Source organism: Epargyreus clarus, unplaced genomic scaffold (genome assembly GCF_041222505.1).
Source record: "Epargyreus clarus isolate Ecla_fem2 unplaced genomic scaffold, WU_Ecla_fem_2.2 ptg000014l, whole genome shotgun sequence".
In the NCBI taxonomy this organism is placed as follows: Eukaryota; Metazoa; Arthropoda; class Insecta; order Lepidoptera; family Hesperiidae; genus Epargyreus; species Epargyreus clarus.
The window spans coordinates 1818874-1838022 of NW_027332222.1; positions in this window are offsets into that span (position 1 = coordinate 1818874).

Genomic DNA, 19149 nt, shown 5'->3' on the forward strand with positions numbered 1-19149 from the left:
GCGGTACAAAGTTTGCCGGGTCAGCTAGTATATCATAAAATGATAAGATAAACTGCAAAAGTAGCACTGGAAAAACGCTACCATATTCTGATTTCATAGATATTATATGGGAGAGACGTTTACAAGAAAAATTTCAACTTAATACTCAGGGGTCGCTACGCATATGTGACCTATCTCTAGAAGGACGTTGCTATTTGAATATACAACCAGATGGTCTGCATCCTCGTTTGGTATTTCAATCTCATTAAAATCTCACAGAATAGCACTCCTGTTTCAAGACACAGCTTGATAAATAGATTGCCAGATAAAATACATCAGCTTTTTGTCTTTTTTCCAACTTGCACGCTTGCTCTAAATTAGCGTTCTCAGCGCTGGCAACATTACTCGTTCCTTTTTATAGCAAAAATGTTCGCTGGACGACAGTAGCTTGTTTGCATTACGCTATTAACATTATCTTTTTATAGTTTTCATAAATGTTGCGCTAAAAAAATCCCGGGCGAAGGAGAAGTGTACAACCATGCGCTGTTTTTCAATTATTAAGTTAGAACTCCATAAGTTTTTGGAAGAAAATGCTGTGACATTTTCTTAAGTCCTCAGAGACAGTAACTCATCAGTTGCCAACCTCAGGTAGGAATCTAATGTTATCTACGATAATAGGCGTCTGCAGAAAGCAGTAGTCACTTACCGTATGGTGTACTACATGCACGTCTGCTACTTCTATCATATCAAAAAAAAAAGAATTAACTGACTAATTAACAAAGGGACATCACAATTGGTACGAAAACATTAAACTTCCTTTACAAGCGTCATTTTGATTAAATTCCTTACATACGACAGTAAAATAAAGTGGGTATATAGAGCTGCTATAAAAGTTTAGTACTCGTGAACAAACAACCTGTCCTTGTTGTGAACTATTGCGTATTAACGACTACCTGGGAGTCTGTTTGTATGGACAGATCCTTATCTGTCTATGGCCTTCGGTTTCACGCGTGTTTTAAAGTGTAAGTATCCTAGAGGTATTAGATTTTTTTGCACGGAACCCGAATTATTTCTCTGAAATAATTGTAAGTCATGTTATTCTTTATAATATCAGCTACCAGCCAGTGAAATTTACATCAAAATTAGTTCTGCCGTTCTTGAGATTAACCGGAACAAACAGATCAACTGACAGACAAAAATTTTAACAATTGTTTTATGGTTATAAGTATATGTTATAACTTCCGTATATTTTATTTAAACTTGGTAAATGCTTTTTTACGTCATAAACAGAGAATTTAATTTAATTTATTTATCATTGTGTTACAAAGTGAACACTTATACATTGTCTAGACATATCACATTGAACTTAAAACTAAGTGTCACCTCAATTACAGGTGTAAACTACATTCTAAATGCAACTACGTACTAAAACATTAAATAAAATGATTGACAATTAAAAAAAAATAAAATGGATTCGTATATTAATTGGATTTAAAGGGCGCTTTTCTGGTCCACTTAACATTACGCCCACACGTGCGTCCCTCACGCACACATGTATTGAAATGAATGTACAAGGAGACACAACCAAGTTACATTATTTCATTTTTGGCAAACGTTTATAGAAGTAGTCATTTCTGTCTGTAAAAAATTATGTCAGTGTTTCGTAACAACTGCGTTTGTCTTTCTCCTTTCTTTCATTATTTTAACTGTAACCCCTATCGTTACCAATATGACGTTAGACGGAGTGTATTCTGCTGTCACCAGCGGGTCAACGCCCGAGAACCGACAAGAAGTGACTTGTGCCACCACAAGCGATAAGCGGTAGGTGTAAGAAAAAACTATTTTAAAGACGATATGAAAATGGATATAATCAGATAACACTTTATTTATAATTTTAGTAAAAAAAAACAATTTTAGAAAAAAAAAATACAATACGTTATTTTTTTAACAAAAACAACTTCAGACTATGAAATAACATTAAATAAATAAATTGTAATTATAACTTTCAGGTAATACAAAAAACACAATACAGTAAATGAATTATCTTGAAATCTCGATTATAAGATGTATCAAAATATATATTATGTTAAAAAAAACCGTATTCGCAGTCGTATTTACTTAAATACTCGTATGTATAAAATATGCCAACACTACAATTTGCACGAAAGTTACCAAAAAATATTTATTAATTTTATTCGCTATTAATTCGTAGTCAAACTAGTTCCTTAGCATCCTTAAAATGACTACGAACATAGCCCCTCAGATGACGCCCTCTGGGAACTTTTCAAATATGAAGTACTTGTGTATGCACTCAGTGATTTGGAGACACATACCTTATTTTCTGAGCAAATTTATATTTTTCTCAGCAATATTGCTCACGATTCTCATTTTGTTTGCATATAAATACTGTGCATCGTGCAGCAGCTTATACAAATACTTAAAATAGCTTATAACTCAACTAGCTTAGTTATGGGTTGTTACAATATCTTGATTATGGCTTTACTGCTATGGATATGAAGATAAGACTATTGGTATCCAAATAAAGAAAATAAATGTAAAATTTAGAATTCTGACGTGTTTAGCGATACGCATCGAATATTTTTTAAAGCTACTTTGTATCAAATAATAGAGCATGGACGTCAAGGTTTTTCATCTACAATGACCACGTATGAGTCCTGATTTAAAAAAGGTTATGTAATTTAAATATAAGTATTTTCTTAAATTACATAACCTTCCGCTAAGGCGGATTTGAATTCCATTAATAAAAATAGCTATTTATTATAATAGCTAATACTTATAATAAAATACAAACGTGCTATCCATTTGTAACATAAAATAATCGTGTCAATTATTCAATTCGATTTTATCAAAGATATATGTTATGATTAAAAGTAAACTAAAATTGATTAGCGACCAATCTTATAACTTTATAATGGGTCGTAAAAAAGCTAAACAAAAGCATTTAAGTGAGAATTGAAACACTGTACTATGAAGTGTGGCGTTGTACGCCTGAAAACTTTTGTGACTGGACCCATACGATTGCATACATTCACCTCCGTAACATAAAAGCGAATATGAATAACACACGCAATACCGGATTAAGGTTGTAAAAATTTTTAGTGTTGGAATGTAAAATTCCGGACACTTTCCGTAAATCCCACCGGTTTTATTGTTCACGTGAGTTTTGAATTTACAAACGTATTTTACCTATGAATTTGTGATGAACAATTTTGTTTTTTTTTTATTCAGACTAAATTTCAGTTTCGGCTTTTAATTCGCAATTTGCTACAATGTATACGGATATCATCTCGTTTGTGTTCAGCCCGGAATCAAACTCGATTCTCTACAGTTTAACTTGTACCTACTATTTAATTTAACTTTTTTGCCACATAATATAAAGAACATTTACATAATTTTTTACATCCAACCTTTTTTCAAATATTTTTAAATTAAATATTTTATTGATTGGGACGTAGTGATGTAGTGAAGTATGGTCTAGGTCTCTTTCAGTTTGTCCCAGTAGTTCCGGGACTAGAATAGGGCTACGGTATCCCCTGCCTGTCGTAAGAGGCGACTTAAAGGGCGTTTTCGGAGTTGCAGGCGGCAAGAGTGGGAGCTCGAGCCGTCCAGTAAGTGACTCTGAGTAGGACCGCGATATGTGTGGTCATATACCGTCGTAACCACCAGATGGTGAGGGAGGAGCGAAAACTGCTCTTCCCAGGGCAGAGCCCGACCGAGGCATCACGCTTGGAGGACTCCGGTTGTGTTCCGTCGGAGATCCCGGAGTTCTCTAACAAGCGTTGAGGACGGCCACCGGGGGGTTTTAGTGCGGTAAAAATCCCACATAACCCAGCGTCGCCCCCACGTCGTCGGGTACCTTTTCAAAGTTTCCCAGAAACAAAACAAAAAGGTCTCTTTCAGTTGTTATAAAAGACTAATAGAGTATAAAAGTTTTATGGTCTATTTCTTTCAAAGAGCAAACAAGAGGTAACAATAACAACAATACAACGTTTATATTATGTAAATAGGCTGTTTAATTGTTTTACGTAAACTGTTGGTTAAGGTAAAGGTAAGTGTTTGAGCTTTAGTAATATTCAGATGACGTGTACCTCACGACGGGCTATTCAAACAGGGAACACGCAACAATTTCTTGACGTACACTTGAGGATCAAATAATTAAGCTATCTAATATTTTTATTTATTTCTACTGCAGATGCATACATAATTATAAGCGTAAGATAGGACGTTATTTGTGCTACTGTACATCCCAAAGCTTATTAAACGAAATTCGGGATATTTTTCGTGACATTTTTTAATTTAATTTTAATTTTTTACTAGACCAAATTGAAAGTTAAACATTGTATGACTATCATAAGGCATTTATTAAAATAAAATGTAATGTCAGTGATCCAATTTCAGCAAGGCACCTTTACTGATAGTGGGAATAGTTCATTGTAGCGCCTTTTACTCAAAAAGTATAAGAAGTGATTTTGGCCCTTATGCTTCATTTTGACTTAACAACACCTATTAAATTAAATAATACTTAACGCTTACTACTTAAATTCACTTGTTTAAATTTTTATTAAAAATGTTTTATCCAAATTATTATTATTATTATGCCATTACTTATAAATATACAGATAGATTGTTGGATAATTCGATTCGTAATGTTATTACTACACAGCAGAAGAGTGACAATAACAACTTTATGAACACTGACGTATATTGTAATTATGTCAAGCATATTGTGACATTACACTATGATATTTTATTTCTCCCAAAGTGTAACACCGGTCGTAAATTGCTCGTTCGCGTTCGAGGCGACCACAATACGAAGCTGTTCTGAGGCGTGGAGTTAACACAAAATTATATTTTAAAATTAGTTAGTTATTATATTTGCTTTGTTTCCGTTTAAATTAAATCCTTTACTATCTTCTAATTTTAATTTTGATAAATAAAATAATTTAAAAGGTTAATATTAATGTAAATAAATCTAATATCAAAATTGTAACATCCTCTTAAATAATTACCATATTTTATTAGTGTCAGTAAAAGTAATTATGTATAAGCTAAAATACTTATAACCAGGATATAGTAGTAACAAATATACAGTCACATCAAGCAAGTCAAGCAAGCAAGTGTATGTTTGACTATACAAATACACATCATGGATTGCAACATATATTTTTTGAAGTATCATCATAATCATCAACCCATTATTGTCCCACAGCTGGGCACTGGTCTGAGAAGGTAATCCTTCCCTAAAAACCTAATGGTTTACCTGAGAGATTAATCTCTCAGGTATGCAGGTTTCCTCACGATGTTTTCCTTCACCGTTTAAGCAAGTGATAATTAATTTCTATTACGCATATAAATGTTTAAATCAGAGGTGCGGGCCTGGGATTTGAGCCTCGGACCCCTCGATCGAGAGGCTAAGTTTATTAACCATTAGGCTATCACTGCTTTAATATTTTGAAGTATACTAACATTATTTATTCCAGGGTCATTTATTTTCTTGTAGTATTTTAATATTATTAAACAAAATTTAACCTTGAAGTTTACCTTAAAGTGAACCTATTAATATCAGCACACCTGTCGTGTCTTACAACGGGAACACGTGTAATGGAAGATGCTCGTCTGATTGATGAGCGCGTCTTGTACGGAGATTGTATCTCCAACGTCGTTTAAGTTCATAGAAGGCATACGTGTAGCATGACTGTTGCAAATGTTTCAGATATTTTCATTTAGATTGTTGTATAATGTTTTCTTTAAAATATTCATAACTTAGGTTCAGTAACAATAAAAAATATGGACGGCGAATTTCAAAACTTTTGACACGTTTTTCAGTATATTCTAGAAGGCATACTTCGCAATCAACGACTAATTTTTAAATTTACCTATTAAAAATATTATATTATTTTTTGGTATTTTGCTACGTTCAAGATCAAAATTCTACTGCTCATTTTCTTCAATCTCTCACAAATTTTTCGCAAAGATTTCAAGATCTTTCTAGTCTCCTCAATGTGTATAAATTAGATATAAGAGGATATAAATAGTGGAAACTGTTCATAACATAAAGCTTTCTTAATACAAATTCCACAACATCCTAGAAAATGTCCGAACAAATTCTAACGGTATTGCCTGACAATTGTCGGTGAGGATTACAAACTCATTCCGCGATTCACCGATAAGTGTTCGCGATTTAATGGGAAATAAAATCTCATTCGCAACGTAATCTCCCGAGAGACACAACTGCTGAGTGGAAGAATAAGCTTGGAGTAAATTCGTTCAATGTTTCTTTGCGGGTGTTATTAAGCATGTCTATTTGGCTTTGTAGCTGAGGTTGTTCTATATGAAGTTCGGCCATACATTGTGAAGTCTGAAGTGTATTTATTTGTAGCTATAATAAACAAAGTAGTTTCAAAACTAAGCTAGTCATATCTAAAGCCAATCCTAGAGGAACTGCTGCTCTGGTTAGTAGCTAGGAACGTGTACCTATTTATAACCTAACTTAAAATTCTTGAACCAGATTATAAATTGCAAACCTAAGACCTTGATGAAAATGCCTATAGGTAGGTACTTGACCGAAAACCTTTGAGACCAAATAATCGTATTAAAATAGTTTTAGATGATTTTAAATAAGTTTGTATAGGAGTAAATATAGGAGTAGCAGACGAGTATACAGTCTACCTGATGGTAAATGGCTACTGCTGCCCATGGACATCTGTAATCAACCCCAGATAGGATTAGATATTCCCACCTGAGGTCGGCTACAGATGCGCCGCTACCCCTGAGGACTAAGTTGGAACGCCTCGGAAAAGTCTGTCTCCCTTACCACACCCTTCAAGCCGTAACACAGCAGCGCCTAACACTACTGTTATTAGGTAGTGATAGGTGTGGCGGTGGTGCCGCCGGAGTAGAACCACAAAGGGTTCTACCACCTTGCAAACTGCTAACTTCATACAAAATAACTTACTTACAAACTTACACACATAAATTTAGAAATATCAAACGAATAACATAGAAATACAAGCAATATAAGATTTTTTCAAATTATATACTCTTATTACAATAACTGAAAAAAATATTCGGAGACAGTTTGAAGTTTCTTTGTAAAAATGAAGTAGCACGAGTACATAAAAAAATATACTGTGTTATTCTCTATTTTCAATTTACGATCAACATTGGAATTTAATAAATTCTTCCAATATCTTCTTTCGTATACGTTATTAAATTTTAACTCAATTTAGAGGAGCTCAACTGTCGAGTGATTTAAGCGTAATTACAAAAGGAACAAGAGTTTATAATAAAAATATTTGAAGCGATTTGTTATCTGGAGTGTCTGGACCGTATGTGAACAAAGTTATAGAGTTAGGAAGGGATAGAGAGGTCTGCGATATTATTTCTTATCGAAATCTGGAAAAAGTAATTCCTCCGCAATGTTTTTTATAATCAAATATTTTGTACCTCAAGTCTCATTCTCTATTCTATTTGTCATACCCAGCCGTGAAGTGTACGTGTACGAGTGCTTATTGAATTTTATGGCAGCCGCATTTTCTATTTCTTTCGTGTTCTTCATACAAAAGATAAAAAACGACCTATTTGTACCTAATCTTAATTCGATAGTGCAATTAGTTACTCGCAGACTACACGCGAGGACATAAGTCATTACTCTTTTATTGCGCCATTGCAAGATATATTGTAGGTAAAGAAACAAGACGTTTCTGAATATCTCAACTCTATAGAAGTGAGCGAGTGCAGACTGCCGGTAATTGATCGATAGCGCGATTAGTTACTCGCAGACTACACGCGAGGGCATAGGGCATTTACTCTTTCACTGCGCCATTGCACGATATACTGTAGATAGGGAAACAAGCCATTACCGAATATCTCAACTCCATAGGACTGAGGGTATGCAGAATGTCAGTAATTGATCGATAGCGCGATTAGTTACTCGCAGACTACCCTCGACGGCATTTACTCTTTCACAGCGCCATTGCACGATATATTGTAGGTAAAGAAATAATTTCTGAATATCTCAATTCTATAAAAGTGAGCGAGTATAGGTTGCCGGTAATTGATCGATAGCGCGATTAGTTACTCGCAGACTACACGCGAGGGCATAGGGCATTTACTCTTTTACTGCGCCATTACACGGCATATTGTAGGTAATGAAACAAGCCATTTCTGAATATCTCAATTCTATAGAAGCGAGCGAGTGCAGACTGCCGGTAATTGATCGATAGCGCGATTAGTTACTCGCAGACTACACGCGAGGGCATCTCTTTCACTGCGCCATTGCACGATATAATGTATTTTTGTCTTTGAAGGAGAAATATTTATACTATACATAGTGCCCTGTCAGTAGCGGCTATCCTTTTAACTTCGTGTAGGTCACCCTAAGGTCTATTAGAATATGGACTTTTACTTTAGTAGAAATATTTATGATTTTTTGTTTGCATGCTGTAAAATTTCAAATATTTATCAGCATCTCCGCTTTTTTTATTCAAATTTATGAAAAGAATATTACAATTACTTATTAATCATTGTCAGATAATCTTTTTATAAGTCGTAATTTTTTCGTTTTACTATTTTTTGCCATAATAGAGTAAGTAATATGTAATATTAAGTAACATGGGTGTGAATTTTGTGTAATTTTACAGCTTATGTGAGGGTTTCAACTAAAACAAAGGTCAACAATATACTGATGAGCCCATCTGACCTACAAAGGGTTAGAAGTTTATTCACAATTAACGAAACACCCTGTATAAAACCTGCTCTAGCTTTACACGTTGCAAAGCGCCATCTGTTATCACTTTTAAAAACAAAAATACTGTAGAGAACAGAGTTTGAACTTTAGGGTTTATACCGTTGAATCTATTTGCATGTATCTCTGTAGTATCATCCAATATCAAATCCCCGATGGAGTGTTTGGATGTCGAGTAAAGATGTAGGGATCAGATACTGTAGAGACTAACAACACGCTACTTCGCGGACAAACATGCAAAGAATTTCAATATTCAATTATTAATAATCGTTTTGAAATCAGCACTTAAAAACTGAGAATATATGAATATAACTCGTTGTGGTCACTATGACTTAAAATCAGAAAAAATCAAAATATATCTAGATATATAGGGGTAATAATAGTCATTGCCATTAATCTAAAGGATCGTTACCAAATGATATAATGAAGATTATCCAAACCTGCTAATGAGTCTAAAGTTAATTGTGAACTGACAGGATGTGGCAGCAGTTACTAACAGTTTCCAACTCAGTAGAAGTTAGCGGTATTAAAATTTCAGCTGTGTAACTTATTATAAGTTCCTGAGAAACTTGATAATCCATGAAGTTGCGGAAGTATTGAGATCCTACCTTCTGCGTGGGTTACCATTTTTCACTTCAAGACCTCAAAGTTCAGTTTCAATTTGTAACCTACTTGTTTCTGGAGTTTAAACGGATTATCAGTTTAAAGTAAATCTTAAGTCTTTTAACGATTTAGTTTAAGTCTGTTAAGCTTCTTTAACTTTTTGAAGAGACTGCCTGCATATCACAGTCGGACAGACAGTTCAGAGCTGTTAATTCTGTAAACAACGATGAACTGTTGTTTACAGCATTAACTGTATGGAAATTATGAGTTGCTAATTTTATTGTGTGTGAAAATAAATGAAAACTATTTTGTTGAAAATTTGTTAAAACATTGCAAAGTCGTTATTATGTATATTAATATATATTCATACATAGTAACGCGTTCGTAATTGACTTTCGTAAGTCTCCCAATGTATTTGTAATTGAAGTCTAGACGAATTCCGGATGGAGCAAAAACATTTATTTTTATGAACATCTTGTAACTATCAACTATTTGTATTACAAAAATAAATTTATGATTATTTTTGTAATACATAATCAACTATAAATAGAGACGCTTTTATACTCACTATTTGAGCTTTTAATTTTGCTGTGTCTAATTTCACAAACAATAATTTAAAGTTTATTTTTAAGCTGAAATTCTACGTAAAATAAAAAATAACACAGTTTAAAAAAATACAAGAAGCCTGCATGCGCAAATTTTCACAAGTACCTAACCGAATTCTAAATTCTGAGTATAGAATTTTTCTACAAAAAACTAATTAAAATTTCATTTTGAACCTAAAATTTCAAGTTAAAACAAAATGGACATGATTTAAAAATACAGGCAATTTTCATAAGTACGCCGAATTCTGAATTCGTATATAGTACTTCAAGCAACAAATGTTTAATGTTTCCTGTCTCAACAAATATCACGTAGCGACCCGAATAAGTAGAAAAGCCTTTGTTGTTCCCCTTTCTGGACATAAATAAGAATTTTAGCGTTGGAATCCGTTACACTATCACATAAGGAGGGATTTATCGCGCCTCCTTGATTACGATTTACGTGGGGGCTTAAGGTACGAGCTACAAGCGTAGTTGCTAAAAAATATTGTTAAATAATAAAGAAAAAGAAAAAAATAGGTTTTCTTTTTTTAAGTAATCGATATTTTTTTGATAGTAAATATCTACAACAACAAGAGTTACCTGAAATAGATCACTTAACCCTTGCTACTTCCGCCTCACATATTTAGCGCTATTTTTGGCCTGTTAAAAAGCCACACCCTGGAAGTAACTATATATGTGTTCGACTTCAAGTCAGACCAATCTATGGGATTCCAGGATAATCAATTTGGGTACGATGGACTATACTCAAATAATATTTAAATTTCATGTAAGGTAGGAGGCAACAGTTTATTTCCAAGTTCAGATTTTTTATTACTATAGCACAAGCTTTATTAGACTATCAGTTCTAATGTTAATAGAATATAAGTCTATGGCAACTGACCCAAAAAGACTGAGACCCAACACTCTAAAGTTACTATTTTGTCTTTATCCATTACCCGCGGCATCTTACAACAAACACCACACAAGGGCTTGATAAGGGAGAAACGGAATGTTTTTATGTGATTCGCGACTCGAATGCGAGGTTCTGGCGAGATTTGGGCACATTTCTCTTCTGCTTAGCGCCGCGGGTTCTCGGATTAAATGCCGCTGCATTATCCTTGGGTATTTTCTAGAGATGCCACGAATAAAGATTTGGTTTTTGGGATTTACTTATTTTTTTATTTTTTGACAAGGGGAAATCTTCAAAAATTACCCAGTGCCGTGGGAGCGACGGGGTTATGTGGGATTCTTATCGCACTAAACCCCCAAGGTGGTCGTGCTAGACACTGCGACGAGGACTCTGGGATCTCCAAAGGAAATGCAACCAGGGTCATCTAAGCGTGTTGCCCCCTCAGGCTCCACCCTGGTGAGCATAAAGCTTGCCACATCATCTGGTGTGTACTACGATATGCGGCCACACATACCGCCGTCCTACTCGGGCTCGCTTTCCGGGCGGCTTCCACTCTTACAACCCTGAAAGCTCCCTTTTAGTCGCCTCTTACGACAGGCAGGACCTTAATACTCAATTCTAGCAATACATTTGTGGCCAAATAAAAGGTGGTGGTTACTTCGATATTATAAAGAAAAATCGAACATGTGGTAACGGGTTTGAACAATGCGCCGTATATTCCTCCACTACTCGTACATAACGTTTGATGGTATTCACTACCGCTTAAGCGCTAGTGAGAAGCCGAACAACGCTTTCGATAGACTTAACAGCCAGGCTTTTAGTAGATATGCCTGATAGCTTTCAGTACCATTTAATCAAAGCGCTAGAGGATAGGAACGGATTATCCCTGAGTATCACTTAGAGATTCTACGGAATTGTGTAAAATGCTGAGTAGTTGACGCCTTTGATCAAAGTGCCGAATACTCAACCATCTTTTCGATAAATACCTACAGTGATATTTATTGCCAGTAAATGAGGTGCGTGAAATGCTAAGTAATAACATTCTAATTACTTATTTATCTATAATCCAAAAAGACTTAAATGACACTGGGATACAAAACTTACCAACATAGTGAAAGGAAACAAGCTCATCAGACTAAAAAAAGTTTTAGCAAAGGTTAATAAGGTAGTTTTTGTAGATACATATTTCAGTATTCAAAAACAGTCACACTAGCCTATGGACAATTACAAACCGGGTTCGGTTTGTAATTGTCCATAGGCTCGGAGAAATCGGATTTCAAGAAGACATCTTTCTTGTAGCTTTTTTCAAGATCCCCATTTTCAAGCGCTCCTTGAATTTGACTCGGGTAGTTACATTTAAATAGAACATTTCTAATACATAAAGTAGTGTATTCTACTTGAACCAACGCTTTGTATTTACGCCTTCGTACCACATTATCTGCACATAGGCCCGTTTCCCATATTCATAATTCAAGAGGTCAACGCGAGTCCTTTGAGACGTGTTGACACCGCATAACCACTTGGAACTTTTGTTGTGGTTACACAGGTGAGGTTATTTGTATAGTAGTTTGTTTATCCTCATGTGGTAAATATGTAATGTATGTTATACGAGATACCCGACTTCGTCTGAGCACTATACATAATCTTTATTTTTTAAACGCATATTATATAGACGTCGTTTGCAGTATGCATAGCCATGCATGCATAGAATTTTTTTATATGCAGATTATGGGTTCTTTATTTTATGTAGGTTCCTTTGATAAATAAGTTATTACAAGGAAGGTTGAAAATTTGTTCTTAACAGGTTCTGTAGGTGGAATATGGCTGCAGGAATTTATCAAAAATATAGATAAGTACAGAAAGCGCTAGGTCAGATAATTTACTTTGAAAAGCAATAAAATACAAAAAGCTATAAATATAAAATATTTCATTAAGTTCTACAGTCAATTTTGGGCAATTTTGTTTCACAAATATCACTATCACAAAGAGATATTTTAATAAAATTGTATCTATTGGATTTTTAAATGAAATTGCCGAATAATTTACAAACACAATTCGTTATCCTGTACAGAATACTGTTTCAAATTTTTGGGAAAATTCCTAAGCAACACGGGAAAGTAATTTAGCGCGAAAGAGGTCCATTTCTAAAAATTCCCCGACGTCTATACAGAAAGCATGACTTTGAGGGTTGTCAGCGCAGAAATCAAAAAATATTATTTTTAACGCATTTTATTTGTTTTTTTAGGGTTCCGTACTAAAAGGGTAAAAACGGACCCTATTCGTCTATCCGTCTGTCCATTTATCACAAAGCTCTATCTCCGGAACCGTAATAGATACTTAGACACGTGATTTTTTTTATTATTATTATCATCTTTTTAACTATAAATAATATGTATTGTATTTATTTATTTCTAGAAATCATTTTTAACAAAGGTTTCATATACAAAAAAAAAATATAATACATAGATATTTTAGGTAAATATATAGTTTTGGATACGTCGCTAATAATGTTATCGAACACTATTGGTAATTTGCGCCTACTTTCGTAACGACAAACTCTTAACTTCATTAGAAGTTACTTGTTTGTTATTACGACTATATATGTACATACAGTTATTAATCATCATAGTTATCTATTAAAACTATTTACCTAATACGTGCGGGAATCGCTTAAAACCTAGATTTACGCGTACACTACTTCTTTTCTTCTTGTTTTAGTAATAAAATTATATATCTACTATAATCTGAACTTAATATAAATAGTAGAAAAATTAAACATATAAATAAACATTATCTAATGGTGGCTAAATATTTGATTACTTGTAATCATTCTAGTTGGACGTATATTTTATTTTAATTTTAATTGCATATTCAATACTTTTTAATAGGGTTATTTCTGATTAGTTTTATTCTTTATTTTATCATTATTTAAACAATATTAAATATTAATATTGAATAAATAAATAAATTCTGAAAACCCTGTTCGCCGCGTCAGAAAGTCTGATATAATTTTAATTACAGTCCCTAACGGAGCGCGGAGGAAACAGAAAAAGAGGTATTGAGGAATTTCTTCAACATAAAGTATAAGTACCCAATAAAGGTTGCAGAGGTGCAAGGCAGTTGGGTTTTTGATTTATTAGTTTGTTTCTGCTCACGTATTAGTTTCGCTTTATCAAAAGATCGCTGTTTACAATAATATCGTCTCAACTATCAATATTGACATGCGATTATTGGTGTCTCTACAATAATAAATGACATAGCCATGAATGGATTGGTAAATTTAATTAATTTTTGAGAATATAACCGGCACATGTGCGTACATTGCCGAAATTAAGATTATAAAATAACATTGTCTACCGTAATTGTAAGGGTACATCCCTTGTGACCCTTGGTGGTTAAATAAAAGAAAATATTACTATCACATTGAATTTACTCAAAGACAATGTTCAGTACGCTACTTACGTATTATGTACCCACATGTAATATAATTATTCCTTCTACAATAATCATCTCTACATACGAAAATTCGTCACCAAGGCCACTGTCGCATTCGAATATAATATTTAATAGCGGACTCAGTTTTAAAAAAATATAAAACGATTTTGCATATCAGTGCTTCAAAACTCATTTTTTTATAATATGTAACGAGCATGTAAGTGGCTACTGCCGCCCATGGACATCTGTGATCAACCCTAGATAGGATTAGATATTCCTTCCTATGGTGGGCCACAGCTGTGCCGCTATCCCTAAAGACTAAGCTGGAACGCCTCGGAAAACTATGTCTCTCTTGCCACACCCTTCAAACCAGCACACAACAGCGTTTAACACTGTTGTTATTAAAGACATGTGTGGCGCTGGTCCCGCTGGTGTTAAACCACAAGAGGTTCTACCATCTTTTTATCCTATTTCCAGGGTTAAGTTCTTTAATACATTTCTCCTAAGATCTAACTTCCTTAGTCACAAAATTGCATGAAGAAAACGTGTGCCGTGCAAAGTTGCTGAGTCGAGCGATATTGCTCACAGCTCCAACATTTTATAATGAGACAAATACCAGAAATTCTTGTCATGAAAAGGGTTTTGCAGAGAATAATATTGCTGATGCATTGAAATGTTAATTTAATTTTCTATTTCAACGTTGCTTCTAGTTGAAGTTTTATTAACGTTTTGTAAAAGAATCTTTCTTCGCGTTCTATGAGCGAATTAGAAGTATTTTACTGGAATGTTTTGATATGAATTCTATTAACCACCAAGCTTCATAGCGGTCTGAATGTGTGTGGATTGTGGGATTTCGTAAGGGATTAATACTTTTCCGAGGCGTTCTAGCTTAGTCCTCAGGGCTAGCTGCGCGTCTGCATAGGAAAATGTCTAATCCTATTTGGTGTTGATTACAGGTGTCCATGGGCGACAGAGGTCACTTACCGTCCAGTGGCCTGCACGCTATTTTAATTTTATAAAAAAACGCTTTCTACACCCACAGCCCCATACTAGGATATCGTGGGTGCCATGGACACAGACAAAGATGAATACACAAACACCCAGACCCAGATCAGATATCTAAATTCATCTATGACAGGTCTAGATATATGACATATTATCTGACTTGCCGGGTATCGAACCAGGAACCCTTTACGCGTCAGACCGGTATGGTGACTGCTCCGCCACGAGGGTCATTTTATAAAAAAGTAATAAATCTAGCAAGAAAATCATAAACCATTTATCTCAGTGCGATTTCCAACTACGGAAAGATCTTAATTAGGTTCCCAAGCGCTTACAGAAGTTCCTTCACCGTCGAAGTTTCATCAATCCCCTCTTAAATAATATTATCCGGACACTCAACTCTATTAACTATTTGAGTAACCAGTTTACAACTATAATGAACCGAGTTGTGTTTAATTCCTTGCCCTTAATATCAGATAACTTACAAAAACTTACTAAGTTTAATTACTACGTTAATTAAAGTTTTTATTTATGTTAGATATGCGTGAAGAAAATACATGATAGTTAGAAACTCGATCTCTCATTCTTAGGGTCCGTGTCTCAATCCCGGCACGTCTTATCCAAAATAATGTGCGTATTGTAAATTAATTATCACACGCTTAAACGGTGAAGGAAAACATCATGAGGAAATCTCTAAAGGTAAGAGGGATTTATCTCGAAAGATGGTCTGGGCAAGGATGCCAACAAGTGGGACAGTAACTTAATGACAACATTTTTATAATATTGAAGTTGCAAACTTCATGGTAAGTGACTACTGGCGCACGTAGCAAAGGTGTCATCATAACAATGTTAACGGAAATTCTACAACCACTAAGCGATATTTACGCAAAAATGTAGACATGTACCCTTAGTATGAGTTTTTACGTTTTGACAAAAATGACTTTTTAGTTTTTGTTTACGTATTTCTCATACTTTCCCAATCAGTTCTGATACTGTCCGCTCTTGGTGCTGATTAGAAATGTATGGGTGACGTAAGCAAATACAAGAACAGTCAATATGTAAAAACGTGAAACCTCATACTAAGGGTACAGTTTGTAATGAAATCTCGTCTATGTAGAACCCACATGATGCCCAAGAAATCAAAACACAATTTTCTTTGATAACATGTTATTTAGAACATCAGAAGTACGTAATATCTCCAATATGATCAGAAGTGGGTCTCGTGTAGAATTGGATGGGCAATTAATCGAATGAAATCCCAATATTGCTTGGACCCTCCTAATAAGGTTCTCATACTACATAGGAGTGGCCAACTATTTATGTAATAAAGGACACCTCTCCAATGTTAGATATTTTTCTGACCGTGACTAGGTGTTTGATGACCAAAGTAGGATAATAATCTTGCAGATTAGTCTCTCGTTTGTCTCTGGGATTTAATACGCCATACCGGTTGAAAACGCCATAGGTTCTGGGTTCAATCCCCGGCCAGACAAATGCATACATATTGAATTTTGATTTCTATTCCCGTTTTTGGAGTTTTTTTTTATAACATAGGAGTAGCAGACGAGCGTGCAGTCCACATGATGGTAAGTGGCTACTGCCGCCCATGGACATCTGTAATCAACCCCAGATAGGATTAGATATTCCTACTTGAGGTCGGCTACAGATGCGCCGCTAACCTTGAGGGCTAAGCTGGAACTCCTCGGAAAAGTCTGTCTCCCTTACCACACCCTTCAAAACGTAACACAGAAGCGCTTAACACTGCTGTTATTAGGTAGAAATAGGTGTGCGGTGGTGCCGCCGGAGTCGAACCACAAAGAGTTCTACCACCTTCAAATGTTTATGTATTGTTTTCGTAAGTGTTCATGGTACCCTCGATACAGGAAAATGGTTAGTAGTTTTTTCCTGAAATTATTAACTTAACACACCGAAATAATATATTTAAGTTAGTTCCAGAGATTCCAGTTCTTGTAACGAATTAAGTTACAAAAATCTTTTATAGTTAATCAAATATATACAGGTTTAAACTGGTTTTATTATCAGAAATATTTGAGCTTAATTTAAATTTAAATATGAAACCAACAAAATTTCAAGATGTTCCCACAAAGCAACCAATTCATAGACACCCTACGACCAACCATGAAAAGCTGATGTGAACACAGAACATAATCAAAGTCTTGTTACGTAAAAACATTCAGAATATACCTAACATTTACATTATTAGACAGTTTAGCTAAAGTCTCTTGATAGTTGATACTTCATTAATGTAAATATTAAACACCTATTTTTTATTTAATAGAAGTAGCTAATGAGCATTTATCTCATAAAGAAATGACCGTCCATGCGCATTATTATTAAACCCAATTATCATTGAAGTACTAGGTTGATTGACGACCGTCCCTGTAGTTCCGGGACTAGAATAGGGCTGCGGTATCCCCTGCCTGTCGTAAGAGGCGACTAAAAGGGAGCTTCCGGGGTTGCGGGCGGCAAAAGTGGGAGCTCGAACCGTCCAGTATGCTACCCCGGGAAGGACGGCGGTATGTGTGGTCGCATGCCGTCGTAATCACCAGATGATGTGGGAGGAGCGAACGCTCCCCAAGGGCAGAGCCCGATCTGGGCATCGCGCTTGGAGGACTCCGTTTGTGTTCCCGGAGTTCTCCAACAAGCGCCAGACGGCCAGCGGGGGGGTTTTAGTGCGGTAAAAATCCCACATCGTCGCTCCCACGTCGTCGGGTATCTTTTGAAGGTTTCCCCCTCGCGGAGAAAAAAAAGGTTGAATGACGACGTGAATTGATCACAGTAATACTGCTCCTAAGGATTAATATAAAATTAAAACTATGTTGAAACAGTTAATCCGCAGTCACTAACGACAGGCAGCGACTAAAAACGATCGTAAAACGTGTTTTCTGTTCGAATATTGACAAACAATGGAGACAGCTGGAAAGCGTCGCAGACAGTCGCTAGCGGTCGTCAAAGATAGCTGGCGACTACCGCCGACTTTTGCCGCCTGTCAAACTCCTGTTAATGACTGCCAAAGAAAGCAGGAGACCATCGAAGACCGACGGCGATGGTCGTGAGGGCGGGCTTTCCCCCTTACCTTACCTTACGTTCACGTGGGGGAAAACTTCAAACCTAGTGGCCATCCACAACGCTTGGTAGGGGATGCGACGGAACATTACTGGAGTCCTCCAAGCATGATGTCCCTGTCGGGCTATGCCCCGAGGGGAGCAGTTTACGCTCCTCCCGTACACCTGGTGTTTACAACAGTATGCGGCCACACACACCACCGTCCTTCCCGGGGTTGCTGGCTAGACTACAGGGACATCGCTATTATATTACCTACCTAATACGAGTATGTAACATGACTGTCTAATTCTAGACAGAATAAAATATTATCACAGACAGACATATCGATTGGTTTTATTCGCATAGTTGTACAAAGAAGTCCGATTATGAAATAGTTTATTTGATTACTCAACCATAAGAACCATTCGTTGTTAATGGACTTTTTATGTTCCCTCGCTCCCAAATATCGTTCCGATACTCAATTCCGCTTATTCTCGCAGAAAATTAGTGCTTGCTCTGCGAAGTATTATCATTTTTGCCGTTATCTTCTCGGAGGTAAAATAATTCCGGTAAAATAAACACGATTTCTTCTTACGTCGTTTAAAGTAGATAATAACAATTAATTTCTAATACGCACATAATTTTGAAAAATCAGAGGTTGAGTTTCTTAACCACTAGGCTATCACTGCTTTACTCATTTATGTCGTGAAATTATGTTAATTTTGAGCATGACGATAATGTGAATTAATATTTAAATATTCAACTTACCAGAAAAGAAAAACCTGACTGCGTAAATAAATCGC